General features: G+C 50.4%; 2 protein-coding genes across 5 annotated transcripts in view; one reads left to right on the top strand and one right to left on the bottom strand.

The window, feature by feature from the left end:
- LOC123371817 (C-type lectin domain family 4 member F-like) overlaps positions 1-26,434 on the top strand; it is a 241,955-nt gene that overhangs the window by 110,412 nt on the left and 105,109 nt on the right. The gene's annotated exons all lie outside the window — the stretch shown is intronic.
- LOC123371095 (C-type lectin domain family 4 member F-like) overlaps positions 1-26,434 on the bottom strand; it is a 56,973-nt gene that overhangs the window by 25,992 nt on the left and 4,547 nt on the right. For 3 of the 4 annotated variants that reach the window (XM_045018291.1, XM_045018293.1, XM_045018294.1), the window contains exon 1: positions 1,826-1,951. The exons of the other annotated variant lie outside the window; for it this stretch is intronic. The gene's annotated coding sequence lies outside the window, so the exon portion shown is untranslated. Of the gene's footprint in view, positions 1-1,825; positions 1,952-26,434 lie in introns of those variants that run through there. 4 annotated transcript variants of the gene reach the window in all.

Genomic DNA, 26,434 nt, shown 5'->3' with positions numbered 1-26,434 from the left:
TGAATCGAACTACTCTTGTAGTGTAGACATACCCTAAGACTTACCAATTGTTCCTTCTTAGTCAACTTCCAGCATGCAAGCCTAGCTGAATGCACCTGGGTGTTGTATGACACTGGATGTAAGGAAAGAAAAGCCATTGCCACACTTTCCCTGATTACTATAAGGGGCAGTACAGTAAAGGCCCAGTGAAGGCAGAGCTGCCCTAATACTATCTCAGTGTGAACTACTGAAGGTTATTGGAGTTCCCTGGCAGCCAGGGCAGGTGGGCAGCCTACAGAAAAGGCCCCCAAGAAATGCACTGAACTGCTTTGGGTGGAACTGGATTAGAAGCTGGAGTGCTGGATGCTACTGGCATAGAGGTATTAGCAAACTAACCAAGTTATGTTCATAAAGTAAATCATAATCTGAATGAGAATAAATGTTTCTGTCATATTGTAGCAATCAGGGGATGTGAGTTTGACTTTCATGTACCCGACTTTCAGTATAGTCAGTTAAAAGTGTCTTATACTTTGTATTCTGTTGTAACACCTGTACCTCTTGGAATGGATTTAGCAGCCTTACAAACATTGCTTGTACACCCTGATTTACAGAACCAGCTAGATACTGCAAAAAGGAAGGGCACAGAATCAGGGTCACCGTGCATCAGAATGCGGATGAAATTAAACGGGTATTTGCCAGAATTGGCCAAGACCTGTCACACCACTGGGGGGGGAGTGTTATTGGGATGGTCCTCCACTGGAACATCCTGAATTTGGCCCCACATACCATCATAGTAATCTTGGGGTCCCAGTCAGTCGTGGTTTTTGTTACCAGCAAATGACATGCTGGACCTGGCGCAAAATCCGGCAGTGGCAAGTCCCCCGACAGATGAGTCAGTGGTTACTGCCACCAGCACTCATACTCCCGGGAAAGGAGGTTAAAACGATCACTTGTCAGTTGCTATGCTGGTGTGCTAAGCATGGGATGCCAACAAGAAGATAATTTGCTCAGTCTCGGTTGAGAGCCTTGAGCTTTCGCTGGATCTCAAGGCAGGTGCATCCAGAAAAGGTGTGGCGGTGACCATGTAAAGGCCCCCTTATGTGAAAGGTGACCTTTAAAGAGGGGAACTGTACGGGGAGATTTTGGCAAATCAGTAAAGTGCCTGAAACCACTATGGCTTATTGCTAAAAGCAGCCAAGGCAGCAGGCCGTAAAGTGACCATGCAGCAGGCTTAGCTTAACCAAGGCAGGAGGGGAGGGGATTTTGGGTGCCACAGAAAGGGTAGCTTGACCCCATGTCCTTCCTGAGAAGAATTGTGTTGAAGTTGCCAATGCATGCATTTTAGAGGAGCAGGATGTGCCCTCAGGAATGTGTCTGACAGGGTCTCAAGACTGCAAACTCTGGGAAAAACCCAAACCTGGTTAATCCATAATTAGAAGGAAGCCTCTTGCTCAACCACTGAAATTGCTTGCTGAACAAGTTTTCTTTAAGGGACATGTCATTGTATAATAAATAAGGGTGAAAAGTTTGAGGTAGCGGGACTCTTTGTGATGTCCTGTTGTGCCAGCCATCTAGCAGCCGGACAGTCACGTCTCTCCTGATTTATTTACTGACACCACTGCGCACAGAGTAAACGTTACCAAGAGCTTTCGGTTGAAAGAACCCCGGGTAACACCAGGTCATTATTGAAGATGTTAAACAACACTGGACCTAGAACTTGAGTTAACAAACTTGAGGTAAAATCCTAGTGAAGACAAGGCAGTGTGAAGTTTTCATATGAGTTGTTAGCAGGTCAAGTTAAAGCCTGTGGAGGTGCCTAACAACTAAGGTGACAAATATGACCTACCTTGTCTCCATGGGGTTTTAGCTTGAGTTAAGGGCAAACCTTTCTTCCCATCCAGGTGAGACCATCCAGAGCTCAGGAGCGCTGCAGGGGACTGCTTAGCATGGCAAGAAAGACTTTCAATTAAAATTAGAATCTTTTGTTAAACGCAAATGACAAAATCTCCTGCCACACAGAGTACAAAGAGAGCCCGAATGCATGTTATCTTGATGTTAACACTAGGCTGGGGCGGAACTTGGTTTTAACAGGAACGCCCCCCCCCTTTCCTCCTCTGAAAATTTTTCTCACGTTGGCTGAGGATGGAAGCTATCTTACAAAAACCTCCCGATGCAGTTGGGCTGGGTTCTGCCATGCTAATCCACATTGGGTTATACCTTCCTCCACAAGCAGCTTCACTCATTTGAAGGGGACCAGCTGCAAATTAAAGGATTTCTCATACTGAGTAAAGTTGGCAGAATCTCACCCTCTGGCTTGGTCTACACTACAGAGTTAGACACTGCGGGTTTCAAAGTTAAAATCAAAGCCATGAGAGTGTCATTTTGGGGGAAAATAAGCAATCGCCACCATAGTGATATAACTTTTCAAAGTCACTAGCATGTTCATCAATTATTTTCTTTAACTCTATTGGCAGCTGTTGATTTAAACCATCTTGTACAAGTGACTTCGCCACACTAATTAACCACTGCTGAGCCTCGATGCACGAAGTGCTTCTGAGAGATGTGATTGCAAAATGCTCAGAGCACCCAATATTTGGAAGTGGTCTTGCTGCTGCATCTCGAGCCAGTGTTGAAGAATAGTCACTATGTCAAATGTTATCGATTCCAGGCTTTGGAAAGCCGGAGTGAGAGGTTCTGAGAGGGGAGCTACATCATGGCCCAATTCTCCTAGACACTTAGCCAAATATTGCTGACCCACAGCATTAAGTACCCCCAAACTAGCTCCCATTCTGCATAATAAGATTGCTCCCAAATCTCGCTTCTTCCTCTTGATTTCTGAAGAAGTTGGAGGCAACACTCCCTTTAGCCACACTCTCCCCCACAAAAGCAGCAGAGAGATATAATGGGCACAAGGGGCGTACAGTGTGGGAATTGATAATTGAGTTCACATGATTGTTTTACAGAGTATTGCAGATTTATCATTAGACTTCTAGTTATATCCCTCTTTACCACAAATGGTCCTACTTGGTACCTGGAGGGTGATGTCATTACTTGCATCTTTCCCAACCCTAAGTTCGAAAGGAGCTTCAAATGTCCATTCTCCGTAATGGTTCAGGGAAAAATTCAGTGTCAATGTATTAGAGCATAACATAGCAAACTGAATATTAACATCTTCAACTGGACAAAATTTATATTTAATTTACTCTTTCTTGGAAATATCATAGTTAAACTCATGGTAAGTACAATTCAAGTTCAGCACCCTGACATCATGATTAGGCGATTTTACATGGCTATTCCCAGATTTTATCAGAGCATCTTGATGATGCATTATGAGAGACAAAGATATTTCTCCAGGTGATACCACAGATGGGGATATGACATTTAATAAAGTGCATCTAGTGAGGTCCCTAGTACAGTTAGAAAAAGTCTTTGTGGAGACCTGCCGTACACATTCTGGGAGAGATTAGTGTATAGGGCCAAACCCCTGGGTTGAATTCAGCAGATGTTTGGTGACAGCTGGACAGCACAATCCCTTTGATTTACATGCAGATAACGTGGCTCATTCCTTTTCCTCATCTCTTATTTCTCTTCCAAATCGCATCCCTTTTCTTAGCCCTATGCCTCTGTTCTTCTTGGTCTTGCTGGAGCTCTCCATCCATGTCTCCAATCCCAATGCAAGGCGTCAGAGCAAAGACTCAGGGAAATGGGCACGTTTGGTTAGGAAAAGAGGAGATTAAGGGGGGATATGACAGCAGTCTTCAAACACTTGAAAGGTTCCCTCCCCATGCTGAACTCTGGAGTACAGATGTGGGGACCCGTATGAAAGACCCCGTAAGTTTATATTTCACCAGCTTAGATTAAAAACTTCCCCAAGGCACAAATTCCTTTCCTTGTCCTTGGACCGTATTGCTGCCACCCCCAAGTGATTTAAACAAATATTCAGGGAGGGACCACGTGGAGCCCTATCCCCCGAAAAAATATCCCCCCCAAGCCCCTTCAGCCCCTCTCCTGTGGGGCTTGAGAATAATATACCAACCAATCGGTTAACAAACTGAGCACAGACCAACCCCTATGGAGTTTAGGACACTAAAAATCAATTAGGATCTTAAAAGAAGAATTTAATTTTAAAAAAAACAAAACAATCACACCTGCAAAAATCAAGCTGGAAGGAACTTTTTACAGAGTAATAAAAAGATTTAAAACACAGAAAATTCCCCTCTAGGCTCAAGTTCAAAGGTACAGAAAAAAAAACAGGAATAAACCTCCCTCTTAGTACTGGGAAAATTCAAAAGCTAAAAGAAAAGATAATCTAAAGCATTTCCTTGCTATTACTTACAATTTCTGTAAATTTAGATCTATCATGTCAGGGTCTTGTTAGGAGCTGGTTTACCTGCTTGGTCTCTCTCTTTGTCCCGAGAAGGAACCAAACAAAAAGAGCACCAACTAAAGCTTCCACCCCACTCCCCACCCCCCCGATTTGAAAGTATCTTCTTTCCCCATTGGTCCTTCTGGTCAGGTGCCAACTAGGTTAATTGAACTGATTAACGCCTTACAGGTAAGTGATTCAGTACCTCTGGCCAGGAGGGATTTTTTGTTACTGCACACATAAGGGTTGTTACCCTCCCCTTTATATTTATAATAGTTATCATAAAAAAGATGGAGAAAAGTTGTTAGTAGTACGCGGCTCGATAGTATTCATTACCATGTATTTTGGCAGGTTTCCATGCCCACTTTAGGGCTAATGCCCTGCCCTCAGCTTGTGCTGAGATACAGGTACAAGCTCCTGTGTTTGGTTTGGGTCCATAGATTTTATTAAAATAATACATCACGGGCTGGAGCTGTGGCGTTCTCTACATTTTAAAGCAGATCAGACTAGTAAGGCTGCCAGTGATCCACACACGATAGTCTGCCTTAGCAATGCGCTAGGGTCGCCCCTTCGGTTTGCTTGGTTTTTTACACAGACGTCTTTCCTAGCCTTTTAAACACTGTTACAGTTGTAAGAAATGGTGAGATTGCAGTGAAAGACACTTTGTGAAAGTTATAACAAGTGTTTTATTCCATTTACTGATAGTAAAAGACAAAAGCCGTTGCTTTTTGACCGCATGAAGCCTATCTGAAGAACACTTGACTTTCCCCCCTTTATCTGTCAGTTTGATGATTTCATCTAACATGCTATTTGGGTCCTCGGCCTCTGTCACTTTCTTCACCAATTCTGCCTCTAAAGCTAAATGTTCCTGGGTTAAACAGAGGCACTGCAGTGCGTATCCCAGCGTGATGATGATATTTAACACACTCTCCAGACACAAACTACCGCTAATTTCTTTAATTTTACAGTTTACAGTCATGGTGCCTCTGACCAGGGCATCTATGGGGCACCCAGGACAATCCTCATTTTGTTTCTCTCTCAGGCAGTGTTTGATGATTCCATGCACAGCTGCTCACACCATTGCACGCATCGCGGTTTTACGGTTATGAACTCTCAAAGGCTTAATACCAAATTTCTCCCTCAACTTTAGATAGTACAGGCCTATAGAATAAGCATCCCCCTCTGTTTGAGCATTCTATTGAGCATCTGGTGTTGGGTCTGGGCCAAAACAGACTGGGCCCAATCCGCTCGGCCCTTCGGAGGTGTCGGTGTCCAGAACCGCCAAGTCCTCTGAAGAACCATCGCTCAGCTGCTGAAAAATGTACAGTAAGAAATACGTGTAAGGCATCTTTGTACTTTCTCATAGCATGCAGCTTTTAAAACCTTTTACAACCTTTTAGACCCCTTCCGCATGCAGCTTTTAAAAACAACAAACAACAACAAATGCAGCATGTCTCTGTGCAGGCTTGATCCAAAAGGCTCTAGCCAACCGAGCACCAGTGATCGGGTCCCTGCCAAACCATCCCTTGAACATTCTTACATACAATGTACCAGTGCCTCATCTCTGTACAGCCCTTTGTTTGATTCATTTGGGTTCTCCTGGCCGGGGTCCAGAGTCTCAAACAAATCTTGGTCCGGCGGTCTGGCCTCGTGTTTCTCCACCGTGTCATTCTTGTGCGTACAGGCTGTGATGATGGTGTTCTGGCGGGACCCAACTGAGAGTGCCAGTTCAGGACCAATTGCTTAAACAAGGCAGTTACAGCCCAAGGCTGGGGTTTTTCCATTTCTAAGGCAAACCAAACCAGCCAGAAAAAGGGGACTTTGGTTTCACCCCACTGGCTAACCACAAGTCACACAAGCAATTTCCTTAGACACTCCAGTCTCCCAGTATCACCACCCGTGCCACTCGTCCTGGGGATGAATGGTTATGAAAACCAACACCCCAATAAAGAAAATGGTTCTCTCGATCCCAAAGAATCAAGCCCCAGACCCAGGTCAAAATACACATCAGATCTTACCCAAAAATCACGCTCTTGCCAATCCTTTAGAATCTAAAATCTAAAGGTTTATTCATAAAAGGTAAAAGGTAGAGATGAGAGCTGGAATTGGTTAAATGGAATCAATTACATACAGTAATGGGAAAGTTCTGTAGTTCAGGCTTGTAGCAGTGATAGAATAAACTGCAGGTTCAAATGAAGTCTCTGGAACATCCCCCGCTGGGATGGGTCATCAGTCCTTTGTGCAGAGCTTCAGTTTGTAGCAAAGTCCCTTCAGAGGTAAGAAGTAGGATTGAAGACCAGATGGAGATGAGGCATCAGCCTTTTATAGGCTTTTATAGGTGTAAGAACCTCTTTGTTCTTACTGTGGAAAATTACAGCAAAATGGAGTCTGGAGTCACATGGGCAAGTCCCTGCATACTTTGCCGAGTTACAAGGCTTATCTGCCTTCTCTCAATGGGTCAATTGTGTAGCTGATGGTCCTTAGTGGGCTATCAAGCAGGCTAGGCAGAGCTAACACCAACTTGTCTGGCATGTCTTCCAGAAGCACAGCATAAGTTTGAAGTACAGACAGTACAGAGCCAATACTCATAACTTCAACTACAAAATGATACATACAGACAGACAGCATAATCATAACCAGCAACCCATACCCTGGTCTTAGACACCTTATATGACCGCCTTTACATAAGATGTAGTGTCAGTACACGACCTTGGTTGCAACCATGTTCTATATGGTCCCAGATTATATCAATAACGTCACACGGGCATCATTAACTATCCCTGTTTCCCCGTTCCCATGACCCATCTCAAACACTCTTCAGGTCCCATAGCAGCGATCATATAATGTCTCTTCATGAGAGACTTGACTGCCGGTGTTGGCCAGGGCCTTCTAGGTGCAGCCATCTTTCATCATCAGACCTGTTTAAATAGAAGCTCCTTCTTATCTCATCTAGTCTCTGATCCACTGGCTCACGGATGCTGTTTTTGCTCACAGGGGCTTTGCTGAAGAAGCACGTGTCACGGAGTGTGGGGGAGAGAGGGCTCTGCACCCCCCACTTCCTGCAATTCTCCGTATCTCTCAGTTACGCAGACGGTAAAACAGCAGGTTTATTAGACGACAGGTATGCAGTACAAAACAGAGCTCGTAGGTACAGAAAACAGGACCCCTCAGTGAGGTCCATCTTGGGGGGCAGGGAGCCCAGACCCCGGTTCTGGGCCTCCCTCTATTTCCCCAGCCAGCTCCAAACTGAAACTCCCTCCAGCCGCCGCCCCCTTCCACCGCAGCCCCTTCTCCAGCCTTTGTCCAGTTTTCCGGAGAGAAGGTGTCACCTGGCCCCAACCACCTCCTGGGCTCAGGTTACATGCTCATGTATCATCCCTTAAGTGAAGTCACACTCTGATGTCCCACCACCATCCAGGACCAATGCAGACAGTACCAGTAAACCTCCCACGCAACGTTACCAGGTCAATACTCCCCACTCACTACTCCGTCACACCACACTGCTTCAAATTGTCCTTACTAAAAAATGGCCGACTTTAGTCTAAAAGAGAGGGGAAAACTTTTTTATCACTATAAATTACTTCTATAAACAGGTTCGCTGTGTTTTTAACACTGGGATGTCTCTGCACGCTCACTTTTTATTGAAATGCATATTGAAATGTGCTAAATAAGGGACGTATCTTCATATAGGCTTGTCTTTTAAAAAGTGTTTATTCCGACTTCATATATCTTTCACTTCTATTTGTTAAAAAAAGTGGGGGAAACAGCAATCTTCTTCTCTTGGATCCACTGGCTCACAGACGCTGTTTTTGCTGCTGCTTCAAATTGTCCTCACTAAAAGCACAGGGAAAAGCTTTTAAAAACATTTTGTTAGCAAGGGTTTGTGGCTTTAACCCTGGGGTGTTTCTGCATGCTCATTTTTTATCAAAACACAAGCAAAAGTGCTAAATAAAGGGCTGTCTCTTCATATAGGCTTGTCTTTTCAAGTGATTATTCCTTTACAAAACTTAATATCACTTTTACATGCTTATGTTAAAACGTGTGTGGGGGAAAAGCTGCCTTCTTATCTCTGATCCACTGACTCACCAGATGCTATTTTTGCTCACAGCGGTTTTGCTGCCTCTTCAAATTGTCCTCACTAAAAATGACCAGTGTTAGTCTAAAACATAATGGAAAACTTTTAAAAACTGTTTGTTACTAAGGGCTTATGGTTTTAACCTTTATTAAAGCCCCTATGTAAAATGGCACCATGGCGGGAAAGATGCTTGGGATCTGTTTTTTAAGTTAAGAATAAGGCAGTTAAAGGGGGTGGGGGAGGGAGATGGCTCCTGTTTAAAAACCTCAGGACTGTCGGATTGGTTCAGGAAAATGTATTTTATCACCCAGCTTGTAGAACAGCATCTGATTGGTCCGATCCAAAGGTGGCGAAAACTATCCTGAGGGGCTGTGAACCTGGGAAGCTGCCTCTTTCTTCAGGAACAGTTAGAAGCGTAAGATCTCGCCCTCTCTCTCTCTCTCTCTCTGACTCAACCACGTGTGTTTATCTTTGCCCTTTGCAAAGGGGCTTTCTTTTCTCTTTTCTTGCCCTGTTCTCTCTTTTAACCTACCTTTATATGTTTCTCTTTTATTTAACTCTTTTTAAATGCTCTTTTCTTAACCTATCCTGGTATTTAATAGTTTAAATGGTTCTTTCTTAACCAACCTTTAAATTTTTACCATGAGCTTACTAAATAGTCTCTGCCTTAGTAACTGCCCTGTTTTGGCATGTGTTCTTTTTAACCTATTTTTCAATATTATTTAATATTTTTAAATGCTTTTTCTTAACCTACCCTTATATTTAATACACCTTTTACATTTATCTCAAATATTTTTATTCTTTAATAACATACCAAACTAGCCCTTGCCTCTATTCTTCCAAACTATCCCTTTAAAAACAAAAATCTTTATTTTTCTTTAAGTTCTCTTTCTATTCTTTAATAACACGTCAAACTAGGCCTTTAAAATCATCTCTTCTTACTAAACCTAACCAAACACTCTTTCTTTCCTTTTTCCCCCCTCTAACACTTACCAAAGCCTTCTTTTATTAATCTTTAAGCTCTCTCGCTCTCTTCTTTCAACCTTTTTCTCTAAACAATCAATCAAATGTTTCAGAGCACAAACACGCAACATTCCCCCTATACCAACAATAAATCATCAAACTTTTTTTTTTCAAAATGGCCAATGGCACCAAACCTTCACAACAAAAGAAACGAGAACGGAGGGCGGGACATAAGTTCTAAATGGGGTGTGGAAACCGGTTAAAAATACATGGTGATGAATACTACCGAGGTATATACTACTCACAACCCAGCCTGTTCATGGGCCTGCTTACAAATCCACCTGAAAAGCAGAGTGCAGTTGGCATCATTCCACCATTTCAGCTTCCTTGTGCTCAACACAGTCTTCTCTGCCTCCTGACGCCAGTTGTCTGGCTGATTCTCCGCCCAGAACCTACAGATCAGAGTGTTAATGTCTCAGTGGAGAACCACAGCCAATTCCTGAGCTCAGTTCTGCTCCGTGGACTCTGTTGTTGGCAGGGGACCAAGACACCCAGCAATGACACAGTGAAGCGATGCACCCCCCGGCCACCCCTCAGAGTTCTCCACAGCTCTTGTGGCCATGGTAACGAAGGGCTTCTGACGGCCGGGGGTAGCACCTGCCCTGCGCCTGACAGGCCAGCAAAGAGCCAAAGTCAGTGTGTGGCTCCAAATGCTGAGCAGCAGCAACTCGGATCTCAGTGCCCAGAACCAGAGCAGGTGGCACAGCACGTCCCAGGCACCCCCGAGATGGGAACGCAGGAACGGGAAGAGAGGGCAGCGGGGGCCAGTCATTAACTTCTCCCTGGCCCTGCTTATGGGCCTCGCCCACAGCCCCCTGAGGTCACTGCACCGACTGCAGCTGGCTCCGGCCATGCCCCCGGCCCCACAGCCTCCCCGTTCCCAGCCTGACCGAGGGGAGAGCGCAGCGCAATCCCAAGGAGAGCGGGAACCTGCCTCATCCCACAACTTACTTTCTTGTGAAAAGTAATAGAGGTTCCCACCGTAAAACCTCCAGCCCCTGGGGAGCTTTGTCAGCACATCACCTAGGAGCAGATACTGAGGTGAGAAGCCCGGGCTAAAGTCACAGAGACACACGCAGGGAGCTCAGGGTTTCTAGTGCTGCATTTCCCCTGCCCTTCAGCTGTCCAAACCCCAGGGAGCTTCTGAATCCTGATTCTCCAGCATCACAATAAGAAGCTTTTGTGGCCACATGATGGATCCCACAGAGCGCTGCAGAAAGCAGACACTACGGGGTCACTCCCCCAGCACTGAAATGCAGCTACATCTGGGCTGGAGCATGGGCGCTGATCCCAGTGCAGAGCAGCACGGCTGTAATGGGAAAGGGGAGACTCACTTTTCAGCTGAGCTGGAAGGGGGAATTCAGGAGGAGGAATGTAGCTGCCCAAAGTGGAAGATCTCCCGGTTTAGTATCAACATTTTTCAATGATCATAAGTGGTGAAGGTCTCGGTTCTTTTGCACTTTGGCACCTCCCCCAACACCCTGCCGGGGGCGCTGGCTCAGGGATGGTTCTGAAAGTAACGCCCCATACGCTGAAATGCCAGGATCACTTTTTGCCTGTGACCTGACATTTTTGGAGCATCTAAGAAGAGCTGATAGCTGGGTGCTCCCATTAGGCTAATGAGGCCTAGGGTGTAATTTAACTCCACACTGATCACCACGGTGTGGCCCCAGGTGCAGCCACTGGTGATTTTTAATGGAGGAGAACTCGGTGCTGGAGAAAGTCGCTGCGTTGTCAGCCTGGGAGCCTGAAATCCTCCGTTCATCCTCAGCACCAGCAGAAACAGCACCAGCCAGCACTGCAGCTAGTACTTACTGTAGCGACCTTGCACTGCTGCTCGCGCTGCACTGACGTTGTCCAGACGGATCTGGATTTCTCCATACGCTGCACTGACTTTACCCAGCTGGGCTTTCAGCAGCCGGACTCCTGCCTGCGCTTCATCCAATAGCTGCAGACCTAGAAGAAAGTCACCGCGACGTCAGTGGAGATGCAGAACACTTGATTATCAGCACATGTGGTAGAGCAGCACCTGCCGGCCCCTGTGTGCCAGGCGCTGTACGGACAGGAGGGGACAGTCCCTGCTCTCAACAGCTCACAGTCTAAATAGACGCGAGGTGGGAGAAATAAAGGATGATTTTCCTGTAGGGGAACTGAGGTGCAGGGAGAGGTGCCCAAGATCACACAGGAAGTTTGCAGCAGAGCTGGGAATTGACCCCAGCTCTCCTGAATTCTAGCCCTGTCCCCCCAATCTCCCCAGCCTCCTCTTCCCAATCGCTCCCCCTTGTGAGCTGTGAGCGGGTCCCCTGCAGCATGGGGCAGAGCTGGGGCTGCAAGAACATCCATGGCCCCGAGCCCTGGCCCCGGGCTCCAGGCCGGGTTTTGAACAGCCCAGCGTTCAGGCGAGTTCTGTGCCGGGGTTTAGTTCAGGCCCATTTTCTGACTGGACGCTGAATAACCTGATCCATGGACGGGTTTGTATGTGCAGCCCTGTGCCAGACAGACAGACAGTTGTGAGACGTGGCCACAAGGGGGCGCTCTGCCTCCAGCAATGGGACTGTGGCAGGTACCCAAATTATTGGAGCTGCACAGGGAGGGCTCAGGGACTGGGGGGCAAATGGAGACCCACGAGTGCAGCTCCACTGACGTCCTGCTTACACCAGGGTCTGAATTCGGCCCTGTGTGTCTCATGAGCTGCATCCGTCTTTCCCGCCAATGCAACCCTGACGATACAGGGGCCAAGGGGAAAACTATGGAGCGAAGGGAGCAACAGTGAAAGGACGGAAGATGGTGACCACTAGGCATCCTGCGCAGGAGCATGGGGCGGATGCAGCCAGCCTGCCACTGCCAGCCCCTGCCCCCAGCCACCCCCTGCCCCCCCCTGCCCCCAGCCCCCCCCTGCCCCCAGCCCCCCCGCCCCCCTGCCCCCAGCCCCCCCTGCCCCCAGCCAGCCCCTGCCCCCCCCGCCCCCAGCCAGCCCCAGCCAGCCCCTGCCCCCAGCCAGCCCCCTGCCCCCCCTGTCCCCAGCCACCCCCTGCCCCCCTGCCCCAGCCAGCCCCTGCCCCCAGCCCCCCTGCCCCCAGCCAGCCCCTGCCCCCAGCCCCCCCTTCCCCTCCCTGCCCCCAGCCACCCCCTGCCCCCCCTGCCCACAGCCAGCCCCTGCCCCCAGCCACCCCTTTCCCCCCCGCCCCCAGCCACCCCCTGCCCCAGCCAGCCCCTGCCCCCCCTGCCCCCAGCCACCCCCAGCCACCCCCAGCCAGCCCCTGCCCCCAGCCAGCCCCTGCCCACAGCCGCCCCCTGCCCCCAGCCAGCCCCTGCCCCCAGCCCCCCCCTGCCCCTAGCCCCCCCCAGCCCCCCCTGCCCCTAGCCCCCCCAGCCACCCCCTGCCCCCCCTGCCCCCAGCCACCCCCTGCCCCCCCATGCCCCCAGCCAGCCCCAGCCACCCCCTGCCCAACCTGCCCCCAGCCAGCCCCTGCCCCCAGCCTCCCCCTGCCCCCCCTGCCCCCAGCCAGCCCCTGCCCCCAGCCACCCTGCCCCCCCTGCCCCCAGCCACCCCCTGCCCCCAGCCACCCACTGTCCCCCATTCCCGCAGCCAGCCGATGCCCCCAGCCAGCCCCTGCCCCACCCCCTGCCACCAGCCACCCACAGCCACCCCCTGCCCACAGCCACCTGCCCCCAGCCGCCCCCTGCCACAGCCAGCCCCTGCCCCCAGCCACCCCCTGCCCCCAGCCACCTGCCCCCAGCCAGCCCCTGCCCCCCCTGCCCCCACCCAGCCCCTGCCCCCAGCCACCCCCTGCCCCACCCCCTGCCCACAGCCAGCCCCTGCCCCACCCCCTGCCCACAGCCAGCCCCTGCCTGCAGCCAGCCCCTGCCCCCAGCCAGCCACAGCCAGCCCCTGCCCACAGCCACCCACACCCCCACCCCCTGCCCCACCCCCTGCCCCCAGCCAGCCCCAGCCAGCCCCTGCCCACAGCCACCCCCTGCCCCACCCCCAGCCAGCCCCTGCCCCACCCCCGAGCGTGCCAGGGGTCAACGTCAGTGGGAGAAGGACACAGCCCCTCTTCCTCTTTACCCCCCGTGACAGCATGCCAAGCAGAAATCTGGGGGGCGCTTCACCCTGCACACACCCTATGCGTCGCCTCTGGCAAGTGGGTTCTGGAGAGTTTGCTGGTTTGCGGTGTTCAGTTTGCAGAGGCTGGTACGGGCCGTGCGCTGAGAGATGCAGAGCCTGTGATCACATCAGATCAGGGATGGGACATCCCTGCTTAGGGGGCCTACAAAGGCAGCCAAGCCGTGGAAAAGAAGCCAGCAAACAACTGGGAATGGGGAAGTTAGCGTGCGGGATTGTAAGGATAGTTTGGGGGAGCGGCGGTGACGTTCTGTTTTTGTGTGGTGTGGGGTTTCCCTTCGCCTTGGCAGGCACTTAGGCCTGAAGGGTGTGACAGACACAGAGACAGCAGTGGTAGTGACCCAAGCAATGGAACAGACAGTGACCAGATGACCAGATGTGGAAGCTGCAGGATGTACATGTTCCTGGAGCAGGTACCTGAAAAGAGCTTGTTGGTATGAAGCGCCGCCTGAGAGAGCTGATGGAAGAGAAGAGCCGAGGTTTGGAGATGCAGGTGGAAACTATGGTTGAGTTTTGAAGGGGATTTGAGCAGAAGATGGAGGGAAGGCGAGAGGGGGCTGAAGGGAAAACTCAGGACTGGCAGATCCAAGCTGGACTGGAGAACGCGGAGGGGAGACTGCTGGGTGAGTAAAGTGGCCAGTGGAAACGTGATGATGAGAACCAGGCAGAGGAAAAGACCAGCTAGTGAAGGAGAAGTGGAGCTCAGGAATAGGTTTGCTGAGTTGGAAAGTGAAGAAGGCTGCAGCAGGGAGTAGCAGAAGGTGGGAGGGCAGGGAGAAGAGAAGAGCAGCTAGTCCTACAAGAAGAGGGGAAGAGTCAATGTACATACCCAGAGTTTGGAGCCCCGGGAGGACAGAGGATGACATGCAGTAGATCGCAAGAGAGAACAAAAGACAAGGGGACTTGCATTCAGAAGGAACAGGAGGAAGGATGGAGAATGGCACCAACACCAGGAAGAGGCAGGTCTACGTGATGGTGACTCCTTACTAAGAAGAATGGACAGGCCTGGCAGCAGAGCTGATCCAGGGAACAGAAGGGTGAGCTGTCTGCCGGGAGCTAAGTTATGGGATGTGAACCTGAGGCTGAAGAGGATCCTAATGGGAGCAGGAAGGAATCCACTGATTGTCCTTCACGTGGGAACAAACGATACTGCTAGATTCTTGCTGGAATGGATCAAGGGAGATGATGCCTGGCTGGGGAAGACACTTAAAGAAATGGAGGCTCAGGTGATCTTCACAGGGATTCTACCTGTCCCTAGAGGAGGAGAAAGGAGGTGAGACAAGATGATGATCTATGCATGGCTCAGGCAGTGGAGCTCTAAGGAGGTCTCTGGGGTGTTTGACCACTGGGAGGCATTCACGGACAAAGGACTGTTCTCATGGGACAGACTCCCCCTCAGTAGGGTGGGAAATAGATTCTGGGATGGAGGGTGGCACAACTGATTAAAAGAGCTTTAAGCTTGGAATTCAGGGGAGACAGTTGAGAGATGCTCATGTAATCTCCACTTCTGATTCTAATACTGAGCAGGAGAAAATCAAATAAGAGCAGACACAGCAAAGGAGAAAGGAACAGCAGAGGGAAGGAGAATGGACATCAAGAGGAAAGACAGTTCCCAAACCAATGATGCTAACAGCCAAGTAGTAGGTGATACTGGCAGTAGCATGACTGTGCCTAATCGCGTGAGGAGCCCTGGCGAAGCCAAGCGGAAACAGGATGTTAGGAATCATTAAAAAGGGGATAGAGAATAAGACTGCAAATATCTTATTGCCCTTATATAAATCCATGGTACGCCCACATCTCGAATACTGTGTTCAGATGTGGTCTCCTCCCCTCGAAAAAGATATACTGGCACTAGAAAAGGTTCAGAAAAGGGCATCTAAAATTATTAGGGGTTCAGAGAGGGTCCCATACGAGGAAAGATTAAAGAGGCTAGGACTCTTCAGCTTGGAAAAGAGGAGACTAAGGGGGGATATGATAGAGGTATATAAAATCATGAGTGATGTGGAGAAAGTGGGTAAGGAAAAGTTATTTACTTATTCCCATAATACAAGAACTAGGGGCCACCAAATGAAATTAATAGGCAGCAGGTTTAAAACAAATAAGAGGAAGTTCTTCTTCACGCAACTTGTGAAACTCCTTACCTGAGGAGGTTGTGAAGGCTATGAATATAACAGCGTTTAAAAGAGAACTGGATAAATTCATGGAGGTTAAGTCCATTAATGGCTATTAGCCAGGATGGGTAAGGAATGGTGTCCCTAGCCTCTGTTTGTCAGAGGATGGAGATGGATGACAGGGGATGGATCACTTGATCATTGGCTGTTAGGTTCACTCTCTCTGGGGCACCTGGCAGTGGCCACTGTCGGTAGACAGATACTGGGCTAGATGGACCCTTGGTCTGAGCTGGTAGAAGCCGTTCTTATGTTCTTATGTTCTTAAACTACTAAGGTATCTATGCACCAATGCAAGAAGCCTGGGGGACAAAATGGAGGAAGTAGATCTACTGGTGCAGGAAGTGAAACCAGATGTTACGGGGATAACAGAAACATGGTGGAATAGTAGCCAGGACTGGAGTACAGACAATGGAGAGTGTGTGCTGTTCAGGAAAGACAGAAATGAAGGTGAAGGTGGTGCAGTAGCATTGTATATTGATGAGGAGATAGACTGACTGTAAAGAAATTAGAAGTGCTGGAACGGCTAAAACAGAGTCTGTTTGGGTCAAAATCACTTTGCGGAAGAAAGCTACCAGAGGCTCCCCTGAGATAGTGCCTGGGGTCTGCTACAGACCCCCAGGATCCTATGTGGATATGGATAGAGACCTGTGGAAAAACTTCAATGAGATAATATCAGAGGGGTAGCCGTGTTAGTCTGGATCTGTAAAAAGCAACAAAGAGTTCTGTGGCACCTTATAGATTAACAGGCGTATTGGAGCATGAGCTTCCATGGGTGAATATCCACTTCGTCATACGCATTTAATAGAAATTTCTAGAGGCAGGTATAAATATGCAGGCAACAATAAGTCTGGAGATAACGAGGTTGTTAGTTCAATCAGGGAGGGTGAGGTCCTCTTCTAGCAGTTGAGGTGAGAACACCAAGGGAGCAGAAACTGGTTTTGTAGTTGGCTAACCATTCACAGTTTTTGTTTAATCCTGAGCTGATGGTGTCAAATTTGCAGATGAACTGAAGCTCAGCAGTTTCTCTTTGAAGTCTGGTCCTGAAGTTTTTTTGCTGCAGGATGGCCACCTTAAGATCTGCTATTGTATGGCCAGGGAGGTTGAAGTGTCTCCTACAGGTTTTTGTATATTGCCATTCCTGATATCTGACTTGTGTCCATTTATCCTTTTCTGTAGGGACTGTCCAGTTTGGCCGATGTACATAGCAGAGGGGCATTGCTGGCATATGATGGCATATATTACATTCATGGCCGTGCAGGTGAATGAACCGGTGATGTTGTGGCTGATCTGGTTAGGTCCTGTGATGATGTCGCTGGTGTAGATATGTGGGCAGAGTTGGCATCGAGGTTTGTTGCATGGATTGGTTCCTGAGTTAGAGTTACTATGCTGCGGTGTGCAATTGCTGGTGAGAATATGCTTCAGGTTGGAGGTTGTCTGTGGGCAAGGACTGGCCTGCCTCCCAAGGCGTGTGAAAGTGAGGGATCATTGTCCAGGATGAGTTGTAGATCCCTGATGATGCATTGGAGGGGTTTTAGCTGGGGACTGTATGTGATGGCCAGTGGAGTCCTGTTGGTTTCTTTCTTGGGTTTCAAGTATCAGAGGGGTAGCCGTGTTAGTCTGGTTCTGTAAAAGCAGCAAAGAATCCTGTGGCACCTTATAGACTAACAGACGTTTTGCAGCATGAGCTTTCGTGGGTGAATGCCCACTTCTTCGGATGCAAGTGGTGGAAATTTCCTGGGGCAGGTATATATAAGCAAGCAAGAAGCAAGCTAGAGATAACGAGGTTAGATCAATCAGGGAGGATTTCTTGGGTTTGTCTTGCAGTAGGAGGCTTCTGGGTACACGTCTGGCTCTGTTGATTTGTTTCCTTATTTCCTCATGCGGGTACTGTAGTTTTGAGAACGCTTGGTGAAGATCTTGTAGGTGTTGGTCTCTGTTTGAGGCGTTGGAGCAGATACGGTTGTATCTCAGTGCTTGGCTGTAGACCAGGGGTCGGCAACCCACGGCACAACAGGGGGAAGAGCGGCAGCGTGTACACAGCTCCATAGGGACGCAGCCTGGGGGAAGGGGGTGGAACAGGGCACATCCCTTCCAGCCCCCTGCCGTGAGCCACTCAGGGCAGGGGGCTGGGAGCACCCCCACGAGCCGAGCCTGTAGAATTTGGTATTGGAGAGTTGTCTGGCAGCCTCCTTCTGGTAGACTCCTGAGGGTCACAATGACAGTCTGGACCTATACATAGAATGCTTCTGCCGACATACACAGGCAGAAATTGTGGAAAAACAACATTGCTTGCCTCATAACCTAAGTCGTGCAGAACGCAATGCCATCCACACCCTCAGAAATAACCCTGACATAATAATCAAAGAGGCTGATAACGGAGGTGCTTTTGTCAGCATGAACTGATCTGACTACCAGAAGTCAAGCAAATCATTATTTATTGGGTGATTGTGAAACAATAACTCCATGATCCAAGGATGTTATTCAGTGACATATCTGGAAACATACAAATTACAGAGCCAGCCACACTGAGTGGCATAAGGGCAGCTGTTGCTGCCACAGCCAGAAATATCACAGCAAGACAAAGCATCCCTGCGATGCACATCCCATGCAGGCCCCTGCAGTGCACAGGGCTCCTCATCAGCAGGTGGCTGGGAAATATTCTAGCTTGAAAATTAAGGTGGCTTTCTGAGGTGCTGGGACCTGCATGTCACAGCCCAGCCTGTCCATGGGCCTGCTTACAAATCCACCTGAAAGGCTCAGTGCAGTTGATATCATTCCACAAATTCCGGTTCATTGGATTGATGTGAACACAGTCTTCTCTGCCTCCAATCCCCTGATCCCAGTTGTCTGGCTGATTCTCCGACCAGAACCTACGGATCAGAGTGTTAATGTCTCAGGGGAGAACCACAGCCAGTTCCTGAGCTCAGTTCTGCTCTGTGGACTCTGTTGCCGGCAGGGGACCAAGACCCCCAGCAGTGACGCGGTGAAGCGATGCACCCCCTGGCCACCCCTCAGAGTTCTCCACAGCTCTTGTGGCCATGGTAACGAAGGGCTTCTGACAGCCGGGGGTAGCACCTGCCCTGCGCCTGACAGGCCAGCAAAGAGCCAAAGTCAGTGTGTGGCTCCAAATGCTGAGCAGCAGCAACTCGGATCTCAGTGCCCAGAACCAGAGCAGGTGGCACAGCACGTCCCAGGCACCCCCGGGATGGGAACGCAGGAATGGGAAGAGAGGGCAGCGGGGGTCAGTCATTAACTTCTCCCTGGCCCTGCTTATGGGCCTCACCCACAGCCCACTGAGGTCACTGCACCGACTGCAGCTGGCTCCGGCCATGCCCCCGGCCCCACAGCCTCCCCGTGCCCAGCCTGACCGAGGGGAGAGCGCAGCGCAATCCCAAGGAGAGCGGGAACCTGCCGCTCACTCCAGACTCCCCTGGCTGCACTGAGTCGACTTGGGGCCAGATCCTCAGCTGGTGTAAATCCCTGTGGTTCATTCAAGTCAATGCCGAGTTACTCAGGGGAGGCTCTGGCCCTGGGTCTCAGTGGGCACTGAACACACACTCCGTGTTGAGGCTCCTGCTCTAAGCAAAGGGGCATTAGCAGAAATTCCTGAGAGGATTCACTGCTGTCGTGGCAGCGCCCGGGGGCCTCCATCAGGATCGGGCCCCCTGTGCCGGGTGCTGCATAGACACCAGGGGCCGCACAGACGCTGCCTGAAAGAGCTTGTGAGCAAACGTGTAATAAATAATCACGTCTCTCAAGCTTTACTCACCCCCTGCTTGCGTCTGCTCTGTATTCTGTGCCATCCGCCCAGCGCCAGCTGCCTTCTGTCCCCAGGTCGGTGAGTCCAATCCAGTGATCTTGTCCCTTGGTCTCGCTGGAGAGAAACTCCTGCACAACACAGTTTGCAGCATGTGCAGGTCACCCAAGAGAGGCTGCAGGATGCAGCCGAGGCTGCCTGGGATGAACAGATTTTGGGGGAGAGGAAAGGGCGTCTGGTGGTGTGAGCAGGGCACTGGGCTGCAGGAGATGCGGTGTCCTGCCCCAACGCTGACAGTGAGTAGCTGGGAGGCCCTGAGGGAGCCCTGGAGCAGCTCCGTGTCTGTGTCTGTATCTGTATCTACCTGGGGCTAACAGCAGGGACCTGTCTCAGAACACTCCCCCGCTCATGGCCCCCTCAGAGCTGGGCTGCGGCAGGTACTGACGGGCACCTCAGAGTTCACACCAGCCCCCTGCCCTTGCAGGAGGCAAAGCTCGGAGCAGAGAACTGGGTGCAAAGTCTGGCCCTGCCGGAGGGTGGGATTTTCCTCCTCCGAAAGTGCCACAGAGGCCTGGGGTGAGGGCTGCAGTGGGCACGTGGGGAGAGAGGATTCTCTGAGAGGTGCATGGCCCCTTGCACACAAGCCTTCCAGATACAGGCTTCTAGATTGTCCAGCAGGAGCTCAGGCCTGCGGAGAGGGATCAAAGGGGTCCTCACTGGGAAAGGCCTTTGGGTTTGCAGGAAATGCTACATTGGAAGTAGGGGAAATCAGAAATGAGCCTGACCCCAAATCCCCCTCCCCCAGCACCCCAGACTCTGGGAAGTCCAGATCCTGGCACAGTTCCTCTGGCCCATCTCTGCTTTTACACTGATGAGTGAATCCCTTGAGTCAGGTTCCAAGGCTTGGCATCCTCTCCGATGGTTTGCAACCTCAAATGCCACCTTCTACTTCCTTCTGGTGTGAAACAAGGCACTGACCCATTATCCAAGCCCCTAGGAGCTTCCTGCACTCACCTGTTCCGCCTGGGAGGAGACAGAGGTCAGGTGCGAGTCCTGAGACACACAGAACTGCTCGGCCTCGTCCCACAACTTCCTTTCTTGTGAAAAGTAATAGAGGTTCCCATTGAAAAACCTCCAGCCCCTGGAGACCTTTGTCAGCATGTCACCTAGGAGCAGAGACTGAGGTGAGACACCCGGGCTAAAGTCACAGGGACACACGCAGGGAGCTCAGGGTCTCTAGTGATGCATTTCCCCTGCCCTTCAGCTGCCCCCAGCCCAGGGAGCTTCTGAATCCTGATTCTCCAGCATCACAGTAAGTAACTTTTGTGGCCACATGATGGATCCCAAAGAGCGCTGCAGAAAGCAGACACCACGGGGTCACTCCCCCAGCACTGAAATGCAGCTGCATCTGGGCTGGAGCATGGCCACTGGTCCCAGTGCAGAGCAGCACGGCTGTAATGGGAAAGGGGAGACTCACTGTGCAGCTGAGCTGGCAGGGGGAATTCAGGAGGGGGAATGTAGCTGCTCGAGGTTGAACATCCCCTGGTTCTGCATCAAACATTTTGATTGATCATAAGTGGTGAAGGTCTCAGGTATTTGCACTTTGGCACCTCCCCCAACACCCTGCCGGGGGCCCTGGCTCAGGGATGGTTCTGAAAGTAACACCCCATACGCTGAAATGCCAGGATCACTTTCTGCCTGTGACCTGACAGGTTTGGAGCGTCTAAGAAGAGCTCCCATTAGGCTAACGAGGCCTAGGGTGTAATTTAACTCCACACCAATCACCACAGTGTGGGCACAGGTTCAGCCACCGGTGATTTTTAATGGAAGAGAAGTCGGTGCTGGAGAAAGTCGCTGCGTTGTCAGCCTGGGAGCCTGAAATCCTCTATTCATCCTCAGCACCAGCAGAAACGGCACCAGCCAGCACTGCAGCTAGTACTTACTGCAGTGACCTTGCACTGCTACTCGCGCTGCACTGACATTATCCAGCCAGATCTGGATTTCTCCATATGCTGCACTGAAGTGGTCCAGACGGATCTGGATTTCTCCATACGCTGCACTGACATTACCCAGCTGGGCTTTCAGCAGCCGGACTCCTGCCTGCGCTTCATCCAATAGCTGCAGACCTAGAAGAAAGTCACAGCGACATCAGTGGAGATGCAGAACACTTGATTATCAGCACATGTGGTAGAGCAGCACCTGCCGGCCCCTGTGTGCCAGGCGCTGTACGGACAGGAGGGGACAGTCCCTGCTCTTAACAGCTCTCAGTCAAAATAGACGCGAGGTGGGAGAAATAAAGGCTGATTTTCCTGCTTGGGAACTGAGGTGCAGGGAGAGGAGCCCAAGATCACACTGGAAGTTTGCAGCAGAGCTGGGAATTGACCCCAGCTCTCCTGAATTCTAGCCCTGTCCCCCCAATCTCCCCAGCCACCTCTTCCCAATCGCTCCCCCGTTGTGAGCTGTGAGCGGGTCCCCTGCAGCATGGGGCAGAGCTGGGGCTGCAAGAACATCCATGGCCCTGAGCCCTGGCCCCAGGCTCCAGGCCGGGATTTTGAACAGCCCAGCGTTCAGGCGAGTTCTGTGCTGGGGTTTAGTTCAGGCCCATTTTCTGACTGGACGGTGAATAACCTGATCCATGGACGGGTTTGTATGTGCAGCCCTGTGCCCGACAGACAGACAGTTGTGAGACGTGGCCACAAGGGGGTGCTCTGCCTCCAGCAATGGGACTGTGGCAGGTACCCAAATTATTGGAGCTGCATAGGGAGGGCTCAGGGACTGGGGGGAGGGGGCCACCCGTCCCTGGGAACAGAGCCTCCGCTTACAAAGGAAGGTGTAGAGCAGCAGCTCATTAAACAGGGGGATGGGACCACCCGGCAGGGAAGTCTATGGAGGGGAGCAGGAGGATGCCAGGCACCCACCATCCCTATAGGCAGGAGAGTGCTCAGCTTCCAGGCCAAGGGAGGGGAACTGACCCTGATGCCTGGTCCTGCAACTTACTGTCCGATCCTTTTGCTGACACGTCCGAGGCGTTGTCAGGCTGCAGAGAGAGTTGGAGCTTCTGCACGGCTTCTTCAACCACTTGCAGCTTGCTCTGTGCCTGGAGATCTAGAAATCACACGTCTGCAGGTCAGCGACTGAACCGAACTGCGGCTGGAGACCAGCCACGCGCAGAGAAGGAATATGCTCCGAGCGCGAGGCTGTTCTCTATGACTTCTTTTATTTTAATCTTGGACAGCTTCCCTTCCGAGGAGGAACACCGGCACAGCCAAGGCCCCGTTCGGGGCTCTCTCCTGGTGTATGTTTCACTGTCTTAACGTAGGGCGTCAGCTCCTTGGAGCAGGGAGCTACAAACTCCAGGATAACAGATTGAGATTAAATCTCAGGACAAACTTCCTGACTGTGAGACCAGCAGGACGATGGAACAGACACCTCAGGGGATCGTGGAAGCTACTTCACGGGAGATTTTCAAAAGGAGGCCGGAGCCGTCTGTCTGGGATGGGTCAGACACAACAAATCCTGCATCTTGCCATGGGTTAGACTAGATGCCCCTGCGGTCCCTTCTCACCCGATGGTTCTGTGATTCTATGATCTCATTTTTCTGTGTGGTTGTGCAGCACCTAGCGCTATGGAAAGCAGGACCTGGGTGCAGCTTCTAGGCACTGTGGCCGGCCAAGTACTTATTAACAATCCTGATAGCTCCGCTCCTGTTGTGTCTCATGGGCCTGTCTGCTAACTGGAGGCCCAGACCCTTATAAGTGTTCAGGCCCTAAACTCCCAGTGATTTCTATGGAAACCAGGAGCCCAAATGCCTCTGAGGATCTGGGCTTGCAAGGCTAATGGCCAGCTGCTCAGATAGTGTCAATCTGACTTCAGAGGAGCTACTTCGATTTACACCTGCAGAGCATCTGTCCCTAAAAATCAGCCTTCACTCCCCTTAGTGCTGCAGGGCCAACACAGCGATGCCCCAGGGAGCCAGCTTCTCTTCCAGCTTGTGCATCATCAACAGACCTGTGATCTAAGTGTTGCCTGCGGAATCTTTCCCACGATCCATTGTAAGTCTCTGGCTCCTTTCACGGCAGGATCTGAGCACCTCACAATCTTGAATACAGGGCCGGCTCTAGGCACCAGCAAAACAAGCAGGTGCTTGGGGCAGCACATTTGCAGAGGGTGGCATTCGAGCCATCCTTTCTTCTTTTTTTTAAACTCACGTCCTCCCCTCTCACAACCCTGCAGAAGCAGAGCCACGGAGCAGCTGGGGATCCAGCATGGGAGCTGAGAATCCACGGGACCCTGGGAGCTGTAGTTCCTTGCCTGGCTCCCTGTCAATAGAGCCAGCCCTGGAGCAGGGAAAGAACTACATTTCCCAGCAATCCCTTGGACGCTGTCAACAGGAAAGGGAGAGGTAGGGAGTTAGGTAGCTGAGCCGTGCTGCAGCTTGCTGTGAGTTGAGAGCTGCTAGAAGGGGTGGCAGTGTGAATGGGGAACAAGTGTGCTCAAGGAGTAGAAGGCTTTGCCCCAGATATCCCCTTCAGAAGACTTCCCCAGACTGGATTAGGGATAGTGGTGTGACCTCACCTTGCAGCCCCCAAAGAAGGAATTAGGTGGACTAAATGGACAGTGCCCCTCTCTATCTGAAGCCTAGCAAGGGAGGTACATGGATCCCACTAGAATTTAAAATGAAAAGTAAGGGAGGGGAAGCTCTGGACCTGGGCATCCTTAGATTCAGTACCAGGCACGTAGGAGGATTTCCACTTCTGAGCCATGGAAGCAGAAATTGACTTTCCCTTTCTAGATTTATCCAATATTCAGAAAGGGAATCTAGCACCTGCCTTCCAGATTTAAACACCCTCAAAATTCAGGAGTGCTCAAGCTCAATTTGGGCAGCTGTTACTTCATTTCTCCCAAATCAAATACACTGATCCACTGTAATTTGCTGTAGAAAAAGTAGGATAAAATTGAGCAAGAAATGCTTCCCAGTGGTTTTTAGGACTGGAATTGCTATTTTGAACAGCCATTGCCTTTTGTTTGTTTGTTTAAAAGGAAGACAGTGATATTGCATCAGCAAATTCCCCATAGAAACAAAGAGTGGAACAAAAGAATAACAAAGGCATCTCAACTTTTCCTCAGTTATGGTCGACAGTCTTAGAATATGCATCCAGATATCCTCCAATCACACAAGCTGAAAATTGTTCCACTTTACTGCAGTTCTGTAACCATATGGGAATCAATCCTGTCCGTGTTCTGTGCACATCCAAAATTCCTGTTGAATGACCTGCCCTGGGAGCGAGTTACCAGTGACCCAGGGCTGGGACAGCAGGAGGGTGCAGGTTAGGGGGAGAGCCCAGGGCAGCAGCGGGGTGCAGGTGGGGGAGGGCACTGGTAGGGGGGAAAGGAGGGAGCCCAGCGCTGGGCCGGCAGGGGATGTGGGTGTGGGGGGGAGCCCAGGGCTGGGGTGGGGGGCAGCCAAAACTTTTTTTGCTTGGGGCAGCAAAAAACCTAGAACCGGCCCTGCTTGAATATATTATTTAATGTCACACAACATCCCTGTGAAGTAGGGAAGTCTCCTCCGCCTGTTTTACAGGTGGAGAACTGAGGTAGAGACAGGTCTCATAGACCTTACAGCCAGAAGGGCCCATCATGATCATAATCTGACCTCCTGCAGGCCACAAAACCTCACCCACCCACTCCTATAATAGGGCCATAACCTTTGGCTGAGTTACTGAAGTCCTCAAACCATGATCTAAAGACTTCAAGTTACAGAGAATCCACCATTTACACTAGTTCAAACCTACAAGTGACCCGTGCCCCAGGCTGCGGAGTACGACAAAAAACCTCAGCGTCTCTGCCAATCTGATTTGGGGGAAAATTCCTTCCCAGCCCCATTGAAAGGTGGATAAGACCCAGTTAAATGGGAGACTACAACGGGTCATGCTCAAAGGTGAACTGTCAGGCTGGAGGGAGGTTACTTGTGGAGCTCCTCAGGAACCGGTCTTAGAACAAATCTTATTTAGTGTTTTCATTAAAGACCTTGGCACAAAAAGGGGGAGTGCGCTAATGAAATCAAGAGATGACACATATTTGGAAGTTATTGCCAGCGTGGAGGAGAACCGGAATATCATACAAGTAGAGCTGGACGACCTTGAAATCTGGAGTATTAGAAATGGGATGAAATTCAGTAGTGCAAAGTGAATATTCTTGGATGGAGATTATCCAGGCCCCCCAGTTTGGTCCTATTAAGCTGTTTGAGTTTGACTTCCACCTCAGATGTGGTAATTTCTACTTCCATATCCTTGTTCCCATTAGCCAGCCTGCCACTACCCATAAACTCCTCATTCCATTTATTAAAAATGGAGGCAAAATATTTCTTTAGCATTCACCCATGGCTAGATTATCTCCAATCTCCAACACACCCTCCGTGTCGGGCAGTCCCTTTTTGTTTATATAGCTATAGAACCATTTACTGTTGGTTTTAATTCCTTTTGCAAGGTCCAGCTCTGCTTGGTTCTCAGCAGTTCTCACTTTTCCCTGCACTTTCTGATCTCCAAGACGTGGCTTTCTTTGCTGATCCATCCCATCTTCCATTCCTTGTAGGATTTCTGCTTTCTCTTAATCACCTGTGTGAGACACTTGTTCATCCAGCCTGGTCTGCAACCCTTCCCTAGGAAGTTTTTCCCCTTGCTTGGGATGCAGGCGTCAGAGAGCTTCTGCAACTTGGACTGAAAGTAACTCCAAGCCTCCCCCACTTTCAGATCCTTGAGTTCATCAGCCCAGTCCATTCCCCTAGTTAATTGCCTTAATATTTTAAAGTTTCCCCTTTTGAAATGAAGGCCCCTAGTTGCAGACCTAGTTTTGTTTATCTTTCCATTTAGTTGATACTGAATCAGCTCATGATCACGTGAACCAAGGTTGTCCCCTACAGCCAGTTCTTCTCTGGAGG

Source organism: Mauremys mutica, chromosome 5 (assembly GCF_020497125.1).
Source record: "Mauremys mutica isolate MM-2020 ecotype Southern chromosome 5, ASM2049712v1, whole genome shotgun sequence".
Taxonomy (NCBI): Eukaryota; Metazoa; Chordata; order Testudines; family Geoemydidae; genus Mauremys; species Mauremys mutica.
This window is presented reverse-complemented; position numbering and strand designations above follow the sequence as displayed.